A 15,442-nucleotide genomic window follows, 5' to 3' on the forward strand; every position below is an offset into this window, starting at 1 on the left:
TTTCTCTGGTCAGTCAACAGCATCTTCATTGCCTCAAGGTGTCACAGAATGTTACAGCAAGAAGAAAAAGGAAAAGAAATTGTATTAAGTTTGGCATTCTTTTAACTCCTAAATTAATGTTGTTCACACTCAGAATGCTTCCCCTAGGGAAAGCATCTGTCGGTTTATGGCATAACGTACTCATATGCATAAAAAGAAAGTGAAAGGCGTGGGAGTCAATCCAATTTCCACAGAGCTTGCGGGAATAGAGAAGATGAAGGAATGATGGATGGGCCATGGCCTTGGAGGGTGTGGAGTGGGGCAGAGACCAGAGGATGAGACCTGGGGGTCCCAGGGAAGAGGTTCAATGGTATATGGGAGCTGGCTGGAGAGGTCAATTGTTAAATTTTCAGCAATTTTGCAAGTCAGTTGACTTCACATTGGTAGCATGAAATCAGCTGCAGTAGGAATATTTTGCACCCCAGAAATTGGCAAGCACTACGATTTAGGGCTTTCTCCCCCCTGTGGCCATCTAATATTTGCCAATACACCACAGAATAAAATAGAATCAAATTTAAAAGATTGTAAGTAGTTTGTGCCAGAGATTTGGATGGAAGCCGAGTCAATGTCTGTACGCCAACCCTTGACATTTATATGAGTACATCATACAGAAGAGTAATCATCTCTTTTTCACATCACTTTCAGAAAATAGCCTTCCACGGACAGTTGGTCCATTGTAAGTGGATCATCTAACAGGAGGCCCAGATATGCCACCCATAGAAATAGTCCCACGTGGAGAGGTCTTTTTTCTGACAGAATCTATCAACACTACAGATAAATAATATCCTCCTTCAAGCAATGGACACCTTGTAATTATTTGTGTTAAGTCAATTAAACAAGGAGCCCATTAGACTAAGGTTGTTCTAATACCTCAGGAGCCTATTTAAGTGAACCCAAACCTAATTTTGTAAATGCTTCAAGGTTAAGAAACCAAAACCTAAGGACATTCAATCACAAATAGCTAACTAGGCTTTCCTAAATAGAACAGCCCCTTGAGCTATAGCCAAACAAATAATTTCCTTGTTTTGTTTCCACTTCTTCTCTATAAAAGTCTTTCTCTGGCTCCTCTCAGTGGAGCCCTTCTATCCATTTTCAGTGTGGTGCCACCCGCTTCAAATCCACTTTTGTTCAAATAAACTCTTAACATTTTAAACATGCCTCAGTTCATCTTTTAACATTTGAGATTAACAATCCATTTAATGTCTATCTTCCCCCACTTGACTATGAGCAACATGAGTACATATACTAATTTGTTATATAGATATATAGATATATATCTATAGCAACTACATATATATCAACTATATATATATATACATATATGTATATATATATATATATATATATATATATATATATATACACATATATATCAACTATAACACTGAAAGCTTATTAATTAGTGCACAATTGTCAATCAATACATATTTCTTGACTGGTTAACTGGCATATAAACCTAAAAACCTCATAGTACTTTAGAAACAGGGTAAAGATAAAGAAAAATACACAGAACAATACAATGTTTCGGTGTAGGAACTCATAAAAAATTAAAATTTCTCTTCCATTAGTTAATAGATTTATTATCTTTGCAATAAAAATAACCTAGTTTTTAAATTTACAACTTAATGAAATGATTCTAAAATTCATCTGAAATAAAATGAATAATAATAGTCAATAAATATTCAAAAAGACTAATGTAAAGTTTACTTCCAAATTAAAAAGATGTTATCTGTAGTTTTAATTGAAACTTTGTGGCAAATTTATAAATGAAACAATAGAAAACATAGAAAAAGCCCCTGGCATGTAAATGAATTTAATATTTGATAAATATTATATTTGAAAACAATTTAGAAGGAGTTGATTATTTTGTAAGTAGTAATTGGGTAAGTACCATGTTTCCCCGAAAATAAGACCTGGCCGGACAACCACCTCTAATACATCTTTTGGAACAAAAATTAATATAAGACCTGGTATTGTATTGTATTATATGGTATCATATTATTATTATATAAGACCTGATATTATATTATATTATATTATATTATATTATATTATATTATATTATATTATATTATATTATATTATTATATTATATCTGGTATTATATTATATCCGGTATTATATTATATTATATTATATTATATTATACCCGGTCTTATAGTAAAATAAGACCAGGTCTTATATTAATTTTTTTTTTTGCTCCAAAAGATGCATTAGATCTAATTGTCCAGCTAGATCTTATTTTTGGGGAAACACAGTAGCTACTTGGAAATAAATCAGGTCATTACCTCACATTCTACATTAAATATTTTCAGATGGATTAAATCATCAAATATATATGTTCATATATTTAAATATGATCATAAAATACTACAAAGAAAAGACAGGAGAACAATTCTCTAAGCCTAACTCCTAGGGCAGAACCATAAAGAAAATGAAGGATAAACATGACTACACAAAAACACAATGATGCTGTATGTTCAAAAAGGAGTGAAAACCCTAAGTAAAGGCCAAGTGCTTTTGCTGAGAGGCAGTGAAGAAGGACCAAATGTCTCTGTTACTGGTTCCTCCAGCGTTCCACTTGATCAAAGAGCAAAATTTTCATTTCATTTTCAGGACTGAAGTTGGCCTGAATCTATCATGTTTGCACTTGTGATTTGAGACAATGTTCTCCTAATTTAGTCCTTCACCAGTTACTGAAACCTTAGATTGTTACTTAAGAGTATATCTATTACTGGAAAACTTAAAATATCCATAATGATAAATTGATAAACCCCAAATACATTATTGGTCATGTGTCCTTGGGATACTTATGGAAAGCCTGTCAAATGCCAAATTTCACAAAAAAGTTCACATCCATAGAAAAATAGGCTATACTTGTAATAAGCGATTCTTTTGGATAATAGTACCCTCTGTGTGAGACTTACATAAAGTAACAGTTAAACTGTTGAGACTTGTTGGCTGCAGCATATCCACTTTGGATTTAAGAGTTCTATTTGACTAATAGGTAGTTTATGGAAATCTTGAATCTCTTAGCCAGCTTTCAATGTGGAGGTAGGAGTTTATGATTACATTCATTGACAACAGCAATAACTAAAGCAACAATAAATTGAAATTGCATTTACATAGACCCTTCTAGAATTAAACACATTTTTTAAAAAAAGAAGAAGAAACTAAGTAATTCTGACCAAAAATATAGTAGGTAGGACTCTTATCACCCCAATCTCACGGAGAGGAAATTTAGATTTAAAAAATACCACTATTTTACTCTGATCAATTCTATATCAAAAAGTATTAAGCTATATATAGAAAAGAAGGGATCAAATGTCACCACAGCAATAAGTATGATTTAATTCCATTTAGTGAAAATCACTCAATACATACTATGCCAATAACTGTGCTAGATATTGAAAACACAAAGATGAAGAAAAACACTGCTTCAAAAAATTCCAAATTATTCGTATTAATAAATTCAATTAAATATGATATCTACCAATGTTTCTTTGAACATTAATGAAGGTAAATACACAAATAGACAAAGATTTGCCACACCAAAAACTAAGGCAACATGCACATGAAAAACATTCCCATTAAAACATTGGGTTAGCATAATTTTGGTCCCATGTTTACTTTGATTTCTGAAATAGCTAGCCTCCTGGGAAGTGACTAATCTAGGTCTATTCAAATGCTGAATCTACTTAGAGACCAGAACGGCTCTCAGTATGCAGCATTTAAGTACTCACAGTAGGACAGATGCAAGAAGAGCCTTGAAATAATTCTAAACTGGGACAAAAAGGTTAATGTACTATATCAGGAAAGTCAGCAAGGACCCAAGGATAAATGAAGAGTGAAGAGGAGTAAGAGGAGAATAAAAAAGGGAGTGAAATATAAACCATCCTACTCAACCTGAGCCTCTAAACAGAAGTTCCATAAATAAATCAAATGCTAAGAAACATAAACATAATCAGCACCTAAAGTAGGAATTTACTCCAAGTGAGAGTAATTTCATGGCATAGTCTGAATTAAATTTTGAAGGAGGTGTATCAGAAGATCCAGAGATTTTAAAAAATAATAATAATAATTTTATTTAAATTATGCAACAAAAAGGTATAAAAATAGGAACAGGTAGTTAAGAAGATGAACGAATAAAAAATCTTGGAAATGAAACAACCAATTTTTTTAAAGAAATAAAACATGAAATTGGCTGATCTACTCATAGGTGAAGAAGGAATTGGTGAACTTGAAGGTGATGCTAAATAATTCACATAGAACCCAATGCAGAAAGGAAAAGAGAAATAAAAACATAAAGGAGTGCTTAAGAGACAGACACATGGAAGACTGAGAGACCTCAACAATCATGAGTTCCAGAAGAAGAAAATTACCAGCAGGGAAATTAGTTAATATATTATTAGCTGAGAATGTTCAGGAATTAAAGACCTATGCATTCCTATTGAAAGTGTACTCTTAGTGTTGAATGTGATAAATATAAATTCAGACCTAGACACGTCACAAACAAATCAGAGGACAAAGAAATAAAGATAAAATCTAAAAAGCTATCAGACAGAAGGAGGGGAAAGATTACTTAAAAGGGAACAACACATAAGCAATAATTGTCACTGGAAAATAATGTAGTAATATCTTCAAAGTGCTGATGAAACACAGCCATTGTCCTGAAATTTTATATTTAGCTAAACTATCAGAAAAGAGGGAGTCCTGTTTTAGCAATTTTCAGATGTACAAAGTCCAAGAAAACTTACTACTCAGGAAACCCTCACTAAAATAACTATCCAGGTGTGCTTGAGAAATTATACACTTCAGAAAGAAGAAAAGAGAGCTCAGAAGGAAACTACAGCGTAGGAGAAATAGAAGTGGGCACAGAAACGGGGCGGGGGGAGAGAATGTCAGAAAGTTCAATCAACTGTTAACTTGCAAAATAACTGCACAAACATACACAACACCTAAGTAAACAATGGATAATATAATAGTAACAAGATGGAGAGGAGAATGAGGAGGTTCAAGAAGTAGGTGAAGTATTGTTTGGCTAAAATGCTAGAAATATAAAGTATTAGCCAAAAATGTGTTCAAGATTAAATGGTAACCACTATCAAGCCAGCAAAAGCATAGGAAAGTAGGGACAAAGAAGCTTGGTAGTTCCTCATCCAAAATGTGGTGGTTTTCAAGAGTACCTGATAAAGTTTCAGAACTTGGACTTAAAATATCTCAAACAGCCAGCGCACTGTGGCTGTCACTGAAATAGTGGGTGTCATGCGGGGTCTCTGGTCCCGCTCCCCACATAAGAACGCAGGACATGGTGAGGCCAAAAAGGAACACCCACGGAGCCATAGATGGGGGAGTCATACCACTATAGTCTCACTGGCGGCTGGGTTGGAGACACAGGAGGCAGGAGCCACACGATCCGCAACCCGCCATCCACTTGTCTCTGGCAAACAATCTCACTTGCCAGCAATCCGCTTCTCTGCAATCTGCAATGCACACTCCACCGCTTGCTAGCTCAGCCACCAACTTCTTGCTGGCCCCCATTTTTCCTGCCAGCATAGCCACAGCAGTTATATTAGTGGCCAATGGCTTACTGGTTACAGCTGACGGCCAGCTAGCCACAGCTGATGGCCATCCAATCACAGTTGATGGCCATTTACTACCTGAGCCAGCACCTGTCTATGTGAGGCCGAGAGCCTGGAAACTGCTTTCTGGGGCTCTGTCCCCACAGTGGGGTTATGGAAAGAGGCTACATGAAGATGTCCTTTGACTGATTCGTTATCCTTCGAAATCTCTTCTGCACATAAGTTGTGTTGTAGTTTTTATTTGTTGACTTCTGAGCAGTACTTTTCCTTTAAAAAATAACCAGATTAGCTTGTTTCATCTCTCTCTCTCTACAGTAATTCAGGGTTTTGTTCTTAGTGAATGACTGACTAGCAGATAACTCCACTGGCAACTCACTTTGTCTTGCCAGTCTCTCTTAGTCATCTTTGTCTTTAATACCTCATGGATTGTCTTATAAAGACGTCCTTCACGGAGCCTTTTTCTCATAGAAGCCTGCCCTTTCCCCAGCCCCCACATTCCGACACATCAGAAGGGCTGAGAAGGCCCCTGAACTCTGTCATCTGGACAATACCCTGACCTAACACTCATGGTCTCACCACCACCATCTTGCTAGGTTTCAACCACCATAGGGCCAGAGTCCTGACGTCTCCCTCATGCCCAAAGTAAAAAGCCATATACTATGTACAGCTTTGTAGGAGATGGTGACCTCCTCACCACCACAACCCTTCAATTCTTGTTCTATTGCCCCCTCTTCAAAACACCAAAATAGCTGGATGGTGCTCTTTTCTCACCCAAACCCATCTCATAAAAGCACAGCCTTCGTTTTGATATTCAGTAGCTTTAAAACCCTTACGTGTTCCAAGATCATTACGGACAAATCACAACTCTTTATTCCCCAATACTCCCCATTACGCAATGGTATACCTTCTAGCAACACCACAGTCAACGTTACTCACTGAAAAAAGTAAGCTGGACTTTTCTGATTCCTTATGCTTTTTAAAATATTGTTTGCTCCTTCTAGAACAGGGGTGTCCAAACTTTTTTCAACGTTTTTCACCAAGGGCCATATGCAGTAAAATACACAAACAGCCGAGCCACTCACTCGAGGTGAAGTACATATTGCCTCACCTGCTTTAAGTAAACTAAATATATTTTTGGAATTTGCTACGGGCCAATTAACAATGGATCATGGGCCGCAGTTTTGACACCCCTGTTCTAAAATACAAAATTAGGAAGCCAACCCAAGCAACGGAGGAGTTCTGAAGCTTAAACCTTGTTAACCTCAAGGGAAATCTGCTTCTGCCAACTTTGTGTGTCAGATGACCTTGATCAGAATACCTCTTCTTGACAGACTATAGTATTACTACTACATTGCTATATTTTCATTACTACTAATACAATACTTTTCATTACCAATAATAAAAACAATGCGAACACTGTTATTTATTGAACACTTACTCTCTCTCACTACATGCCAGATATAGTGCCAATCCCTTCATATGCATACTGAATTTAACCTTCACAACCCTGTGAGATTTAAGTACAATGAATTATTCCCATTCTGAAAGTGGAAATGGATGGTTTTGAAGTCAAATATTGTGTTCAAGGTTAAATACACTAAATGTTAGTGTTGAGATTTAAATTATTAAATCAATTGCTTAGAGCAAGCTATAGATGCTGTTCCTCAAACTTAGAATTTTTCTTCATTATATAAATACAGAGTATGGATCCATAACTAGCCATGCCATTCTGCCACTATCTGCTCTTTTACCTAGTCAGACTGGGAAAGCATTTATAGGTGCATTGAAACAAATGTGTCGATTAAAGTAACTAAATCAAAGAAAGGGTTGTTTTGACAACCCTCTTGGCCCAGAAGCCATGTGCCTGCAGTTGAAACAGTATTTCACAAGAAGGCTCCCTTGCTATCCTTAGTTGCATCTTACATAACAAAATCCTATATCACAGTTGTAATTGGCAATTCATTAAGAAGTTACACATTTCTTAAGTTGGTGGTTGAATGAGCTTCTACCAAACATTTTTTGCTCACGATACATTTATATAACCTACAACTGCAGCTAAATGTGGAGGGGAAATTCCTTTGCAAAGGAATTTTGCCAAAGAACAACAGAAATCTATCTGCATATTGTTTCCTAACTTTCCCAGCTTTTTCTTTAATACATTGGGTTTGCATCCTATCCCTTTTTCGCCTATGTGCTTGGTAAAGGGGTGGGAAAAGGGAGAGAGATCATTGGAAGGGAGCAGGAGTAAGGAGCACATTTAAATAGTACTAGAGTGTCACCTACCGTTCCACTGGTCAGAACAACCTACAGTAAACTGTATGAGAGAAGTGAAACAGCTCATCTCAAAGTCCTTCTCAGTCCCCATATGTCACTCACAGTGAGGGCATCACTGTTCTAGATTTTATTCTAACTGCTCAAAGAGGTGCAATTTAAATAAAACGTGACCACTAAATGTTGACCAACTATTAAGTCTGAAGCTCAAGCTAATAAACATCTGTTCAAGGCATAATTAAATATTTCTATAAATAGCTGTGAATTCGTGTGCTATTTAACTGCCTCTTATTATCTGATTTTCCTCTTACCCCAAGAGGGGAGAAAAATGATCCAACATTATCAAGAAAATGAGGAACTATTTCTTAGAAAGAAATATGTAGAACTTAAGCTTTGCCCACATATTGCAAGACTATAAGTGAGGAATCTGAACTTCGATGATAATGCAGCTCCTGGAAATCACACTTTAAGGGTTACTGTGAAAAGAATTTTCCTATAGAAACTCCAGTATAATTTGATGCTATATCCCTGACCATATTTGATATCAAATAAGAAACCATAATAGCAATAAATAAAACTCCACCATCTATTGGCAGAGATTCTTTTCCTTGACCAAACTTTGGTCAGGCTCTTCTGAGCTTTCTTTTTGACGAAGTCTTGTGCTCCTATGGCCTTCCTTATAAAGTTTAGTTCCAACAAGACTCCTGTTAAGTCAGTTTCGCCAGAATCCCCCATCCTCAATATCTGATCAGATTTTTCATCCTCCACCATCTCCCAGATGACATCTGATAATCCTGGTGAGTCTTCAGCAAAAATCATGAATCATTTTAGACAAAATCGCCCCCTCCCACTTTTAATGTTTCCTCTTAGTCATTTTCTGTCCACTGATGCCCTCCCTGCTCCTTGGCTATAAATTCCCGCTGGCCTTGTTGTTTTCAGTATTAAGCCCAGTCTTTCTCTGCCATGATAAAGCTCCAGCTCCACTGCAGTGCTACCTCCACCTATCATGATAGTCCTGAATAAAATCTGCCCTACTGTTCTTTAACATGCCATTGAACATTTTTCTTTAACACTATAAGCAGTAAAATGATAAAACTATACAATTCATCTACCATCAAACTGCCATAAAAGTAATAGATATAATAAATGCAAAAATGTTACTATTTTGTTTTTCATTTTAGAAAGCTGGATCTTGGTAAATATTAATCTGAATTGTCAAGAACGCCATGTTCTTTTCCTGTGGGAGCCATGGGGTTGGGTGGAGCGTGGCAGTCTCCTCTCCCCACCATGGCGTGTGCTCGTGTCCTCTAAAAAGGGGAGACATCTGGCAAAAATGTCACTTTGCCTGCTGTGTTCAAGGCTCCCATTCAACCAGATAGTGTGAAGTTTGTTCACACCAACTTGCACAAAAGCAATAGACAGCTGCATGTTGTCAGTGGATTAGCAGTTCATCAAACCAGTGCTGGGTCGTGGGTCCTGGCAGAGCTGTGGTTCGAATTCCCAGAGTTCGAGGTGCTGGGACTCATCATTCTGGCCAGGGTGCCATTGGCAACATGTGTTGTGGGGGCTGCATGTTTGCACCAACCAAAACTTGGCACCATTGGCACCACAGAGTGAACACAACACAGAAGCGATACACCATCTGCTCTGCCTTGGCTGCCTCGGCCTTACCAATGCTGGTTGTGTATAAAGATTGTATTGAAGAAGTTCCTGAACTTCCCTTGATGGTTGAAGATAAAGGTGAAGGCTCCAGGAAGGCCAAGGAGGCTGTTTTGCTTCTTAAGAAGCTTAAGGCCTGGAATGATATCAAAAAGATCTATGCCTCTCAGTGAATGAGAGCTGGCAAGGGCAAAATGAGAAACCGTCATCGCATCCAGCACAAGGGACCTTGCATCATCTATAATGAGGACAACGGCATCATCAGAGCCTTTGGAAACTCTGCTTAATGTAAACAAACTGAACACTTTGAAACTTGCTCCTGTGGGCACGGCGGCCATTTCTGCTTTTGGACTGAAAGTGCTTTCCACAAGTTAGATAATCTGTGTGGCACTTGGCGTAACGCTGCCTCCCTCCAGAGTAACTACAACCTTCCCATGCACAAGATGCTCAATACAGACCTTAGCACAATCTTGAAAAGCCCAGAGATCCAAAGAGCCCTCTGAGCACCACGCAAGAAGATTCATCGCAGAGTCCTGAAGAAGAATTCACTGAAAAACCTGAGAATCATGTTAAAGCTAAACCCACATGCAAAGACCATGCGCCGGAACACCATTCTTCGCCAGCCCAAGAACCACCAGCTCCGGGGGACAAAGCAGCAGCAGCGCTAGAAGCCAAATCAGATGAGAAGGGGGTTCCAAGCAAGAAGCCAGGGTAGGGAAGACAGGAAAGAAGGCTGTTGGCTTTACGAAGCACAAAAAGCCTTTGGTGGGACAAAAGGCTGCAGCGACCAAGAAACCAGCAGCTAAGAAGAAGCCTGCAGAAAAGAAACCCACCACAGAAGAAAAAAAGCCTGTGGCATAAACTTAAATTTATTCCGTAAAGGTCAAATCACTTTGGCCAGCTAATTTTGAATAAAAGCCTGAACAAAGAGGCAAAAAACAAAAAGGGGGGGAAAAAAGAAAGCCATGTTATTTTCGATTTACAATAATTTTCCTCAATTGCAAACAGACTCATCCAAATTTATTTTCAAGTACACTGAGGGCAATACAACATAGTGGTTAAGACTGTAGGCGCTAGAGCCTAAGCATCTGGGTTTGAATTCTGGCTTTCCCTGCTCTGTCACTGAGAAAGTTACTAACAAAAAAAAAAAAGAAAAGAAAAGAAAAAAAAAAAAAGAGAAAAACCTCTGTACTTCAGTTTCCCCCTTTGTAAAACAGTAATGAGGGTTATATGAAATAATACACATAAAGGAATTAGCATGGTGCTTGGTACATGCTAAGTAGTCAATGAGTATCCGCCAGCTCACGTCGCTTTCCTGGCCGTAACGCATGGCCCAGGTACTGCCACTGATGCTCCGAATAAGAATCCACTGTTGATAATCATACTGCTGGTAATGACGGTGATGCTGCTGCGGCTGCTACTTTCTCCCCTGAAACACGTTTAACGTACGGAGTTGAGCCAACCTTCTTTTTCCATGCTCTTCACTTTTCAGAGCAAGCAATGGAACAAAAACAACTATTACTTGATTCCAATCATATAATCCACAATGGAAGTGCTCTAAGTTACTGCAATTCACCTCTCATTGTCACAGCCAAACAGGCATTGGCTGCTATCAGAATATTTCACCCTTCGTTGGCCAGTGGTAAACATAATAACTGTCACAGCAAAGCCTGTTATTTTGCAGGAGCTCCTTTGACATCTCAGGAGGACTAGACAGTAGCTTGTCTGAGATGACCTATGATTTTTCTATATTCACAATACACAGGACCACGAATTGAGGGGGAAAGGGCGTCTAGATTTTTTAAATAAAATCATAAAATGTCAGAGGTATAATGGCCAATAGAATTCTAATCCAATCATTACACACATATGGAAAACTGAGGCCAAGAAAATTGAAGCATTGGTGGCAATTAGGGAGCATAGGTTGAGGAGATAAAATGCAAAGTTTTCCATTGTTGAGTGTCTATATTTAACACAATTTCACTTGAAATTAGCGTGAAAGGAACTATGCATGCCGTGGCTATTACCTTGGGGCAGCAATTCAAAACTCATCAACTACCATCAGTGTCAGACAGAAGAGAGAAAGTGTGACAGCCAGCCTACCTGAAATATGCATAATTATCCAGACATTGAACTTACGTGATGACAGCTGAAGTTGTGTCACCAAAACCATTAAGGATCATCAATTAAATTCAATTTAAATTCCATGTCCATTAGCATCTTTAAGATTCATCTCTAGTAGGAGATTAGATTCCCAAGAATTCTTTGATTTTGACAAATTAAATACCTTCAAACTAATTTATTCATGTACCTTATTTTGTAAAAGATACACTGTAGAAGAAAATTAAAAATGTACTTTTACATGTTTAAAAACTATACCCTCCATATCACAGGAGTAAGGCCATGTAGCCTCAAAATCATACAAAATTTTCTCACACAGGGTAGGGGCAGATATACTTTGCTTCATTCAGTATTTACAAGGAAAAAGAGCATTGGAGGACACACCAGAGTCCGGTGCCTTTCAAGTTGATTTTCTGCACATTATTATACTTGTAAATTTTCCAAGGGTAACAATGGCATAGCCCCTTCACTCAGAAAGGCGGAGTTCTAGATTAGGAATCACTAAGTCCCTAACCATTGGGGGGAGAGATGAATAGATATCATCAGTTCACTCAAACTTTATGGTAAAAACATGTACCATACTTTTCTCAACACATGGTGCAATTAAGATCAGAGGTTAAGAGTACCAGAATCTGTGGGTTTAAAACCCTACTAATGCCATGTACTCACCACATGACTTAGGGATATTATTTAATCCCCTAATACCTCTGTTTACTTATCCAAAAATGGGAGTAGTAACAGCAACTACATTATAGGGTTGTTGTATGGATGAAACTTTTTGATATTCACAAAGTACTTAAAACGTACCAGGAACATACTAAGTGCCGTATTTGTTTGCTATTATTATATTACACAAGAGACCATACAAAAGACAAATCTTTCAGTCTTGTGCCATAATTTTCCTGACTTCTCAATGTCTCTTGAATTTCATAGACATTTCAATGTCTCACCAATTTGCACCTCTTATATATTTCTGTCGAGCAAAGAACCGTCAAAAAAGCACAAATAATCTACCCAGCAAGTATTGGTGACTTAATGATCATATACTACTAAGTTTTTTATTGGTTCTGCCCTACCTAATGGAGATTGTTGCTTTATGTGGGGAATTTCCTTTGCTGTCTAGAATTGATTTACCACAATTCTGCACACATAGTAGAATGTGTGCTTTAAGCCTTAGGACTGGGAAAAGATGGTGTGTAAAGGCCCACCCACCCGACCCCTACCACCCCCAACTGGGAACACTTGAACTGGAAAGGTGTATAGAAGTAACTTATTGACTGAGAATCTACTATAAGCAAGAGCTTATGGTATCCTATGCACTTTGGGTATATTTGGGTATATTTTTCTCAGTTAATTCCCAAAAGAACATTCTGGAAAGGTGTTTTATAATTTATTTATATCAAGGCTCAGATGTGCTAAGTAAAACACATAAGGGCAAAATGAAAGTGGTATAGCCAGTGTTTAAATGTTGATCTGTCTGACTTCACGGTCCTGACCTACTGTGTAAACAGGCTTCTCACCGTTGAATGCAACCCACTACCTCTTCCCTACCAAAGACAGACACACACACAGGAACACAAATGATCCATGTGTCTGCTTTACAGATGTTTGAAATTTATAAGGTTTAACTTAAAGAAAGGGTTCCAAGGGTGTGGGGAACAGGGAGGGAGTATGAAAACCACTGTTCCACACTCTATTGCATCCTTACTTCTTAATGTCTTACACACTCTCATTTGACCTTGAAGTGAAGCACAAACACACACCCACACAAACAGTAATTATGAGAAGACTTGATCTTGCTCTCAAGTTAGACTTAATACATTTTTCCTCTGTCTGTCGTTTCTTCACAGCTATCAAGCTTACCTCAGATTAAGTATAGTTAGCTATAGTCCTTTACCCTAAATTTAGTCTATTAGAAAATGTAATCCTGGAACACTGGACTTTAGCAAGAAGTCAATAGACTACTCCTAAAGATAGCTCAGAACAATAGCTAGGAAAATACTATTTCCTTGTTTCCATAACAATTTAGAGCCTATAGATAGAGACTGTGGGAGGATTTTGTACTGAACAGAAGGAAGTGGGCTGAAATGTACTCATTGGTAGCTAACTATACTTATGTTATCCCACTACCACTAAGCCTGTCCACATCAAATTAAGTAGAAAGAACTTTTGTGGCCCCCACCCCCACTCTATGAGCACAGATTAGAAATACAAATCCACAGTGAAAAGAGTAATATAGGAAACTGGAAAAGAAATATCATCTTTTAGACTCCTAAGTCCCACTGCCAGCCTATCTTCCTGGTCTGTTTTTCCCTAAAGCTATAGAATTAGAATTAACACATAACATGCTATATAATTTACTTTTCAATTAAGTCTCTCACTAAATTTTTGTCTGTTTATTTGATGCACTCTAACCATCTAGAAACTACTCAACAGTCAATAAATATTGGCCAAGTAAATGAATGCATGATCAGGGAAAGCGTGTCTCTAAAAATTGTATACTACAGGACCCAAAATATGTTTGGAAACCACCCAGGAGAGAATAAAACATCATCTCTATAATTTAGAGCCTAAAACCACACACACAGAAATGAATTCACTAGGATCTAAAGGCAAAATTAAGTAATGAAAAAGAGATGGGTATGATAATATTGAAAGGAAGCTAAATGTGCAATTGCAAAATTAAAATCTGCATTCCAGATAATTAAGGAGCAGAATTGAAATAGTAGAAAAATTAATCAATGCTGCAGCTTACAGAATACAAAAGTTTCCAGAATTACAGAAAACAAAAAATACAGGTAGAAAGAAATTTAAGAGGCAAGTGATATATAAAGAAAACTGAGAAAAGAGAAGCAACATAAAAATTGTCAGTGGCCCTTAAAGTGGAAAAACAAAATCACTAGACTAAAATAATCAAAACTATAATTAACTAAAGTTTTTTCTAAAAATAATAACAATAATAAAATAAATGAAACCAGTGAAAGATTAAAAGAAAATCTCTAATTTTAAAAAAGGCGATTAAGAAGACTAGGTTACCAATAAAAGAAAAAAAATCAGGCCCGTATCAAACCCTTCTTACCTAACAGCAAATGACAAAAGACAATAAAGAAATATCTACAGTTTTGATGGGAAAAAAGTTGTGATCCAAGAATTTTTTATGCCTGGCCAAATTAAATCATCTTTCACCTGTGCAAGCAAAAGAAAGCCATATGCAAATATTTATTCCACTTATGTGCCTTCATGGAAAAAATTGTCTAAGGATGTTATAAGCTAACTGTGAGACAAATCCTCATAATGACAAGGTATTTATATGGCATGCTGTTTTCTTTTTCTCAGTTTGAGTGTTACATTTTGGATCTTACATTGGATGATTCAGCAATTTAGATGACTAGATCATCTTGCCTAGAGAATAAGTGAACAAAACTTTTTTTTTTCCTTTACAACACAGCATGGTATAACTAGTAGCTGTCACAAATGACTAGTATATTAAGTAATGACGTTGTGTCTTTGAAGTTCATTTCAGAGGTCTGAGTCATTGTTTGCTTGTTATTTTTTAATTTGAAAGACTAAGAAGAATTCAATGACATTATTATGCCAACAAGCTCAAATTTACAACATCCATAAGGATCACAGGTATTAGCATGTTAAATATCTCTTTTTTAGAGATACATACAAAAATTACTATAAGGAAACATGGTCATATCTAGTTATTTTCCTTTTTTATATATTTCTGCATTTTCTATTTTTATGTTAATCACATATTACCATAC

The 15,442-nt window shown here is 37.0% G+C and overlaps 1 protein-coding gene and 1 pseudogene across 6 annotated transcripts in view; one reads left to right on the top strand and one right to left on the bottom strand.

Annotated features, from left to right (window-relative positions):
- The window catches only part of KCNK2 (potassium two pore domain channel subfamily K member 2), a 165,073-nt gene that overhangs the window by 54,599 nt on the left and 95,032 nt on the right, over positions 1–15,442 (bottom strand). The gene's annotated exons all lie outside the window — the stretch shown is intronic.
- On the top strand, positions 9,144–10,412 carry LOC109450561 (large ribosomal subunit protein uL4 pseudogene; annotated as a pseudogene).

Source organism: Rhinolophus sinicus, chromosome 11 (assembly GCF_057876585.1).
Source record: "Rhinolophus sinicus isolate RSI-liver-muscle chromosome 11, RSI-T2T, whole genome shotgun sequence".
Classification (NCBI taxonomy): domain Eukaryota; kingdom Metazoa; phylum Chordata; class Mammalia; order Chiroptera; family Rhinolophidae; genus Rhinolophus; species Rhinolophus sinicus.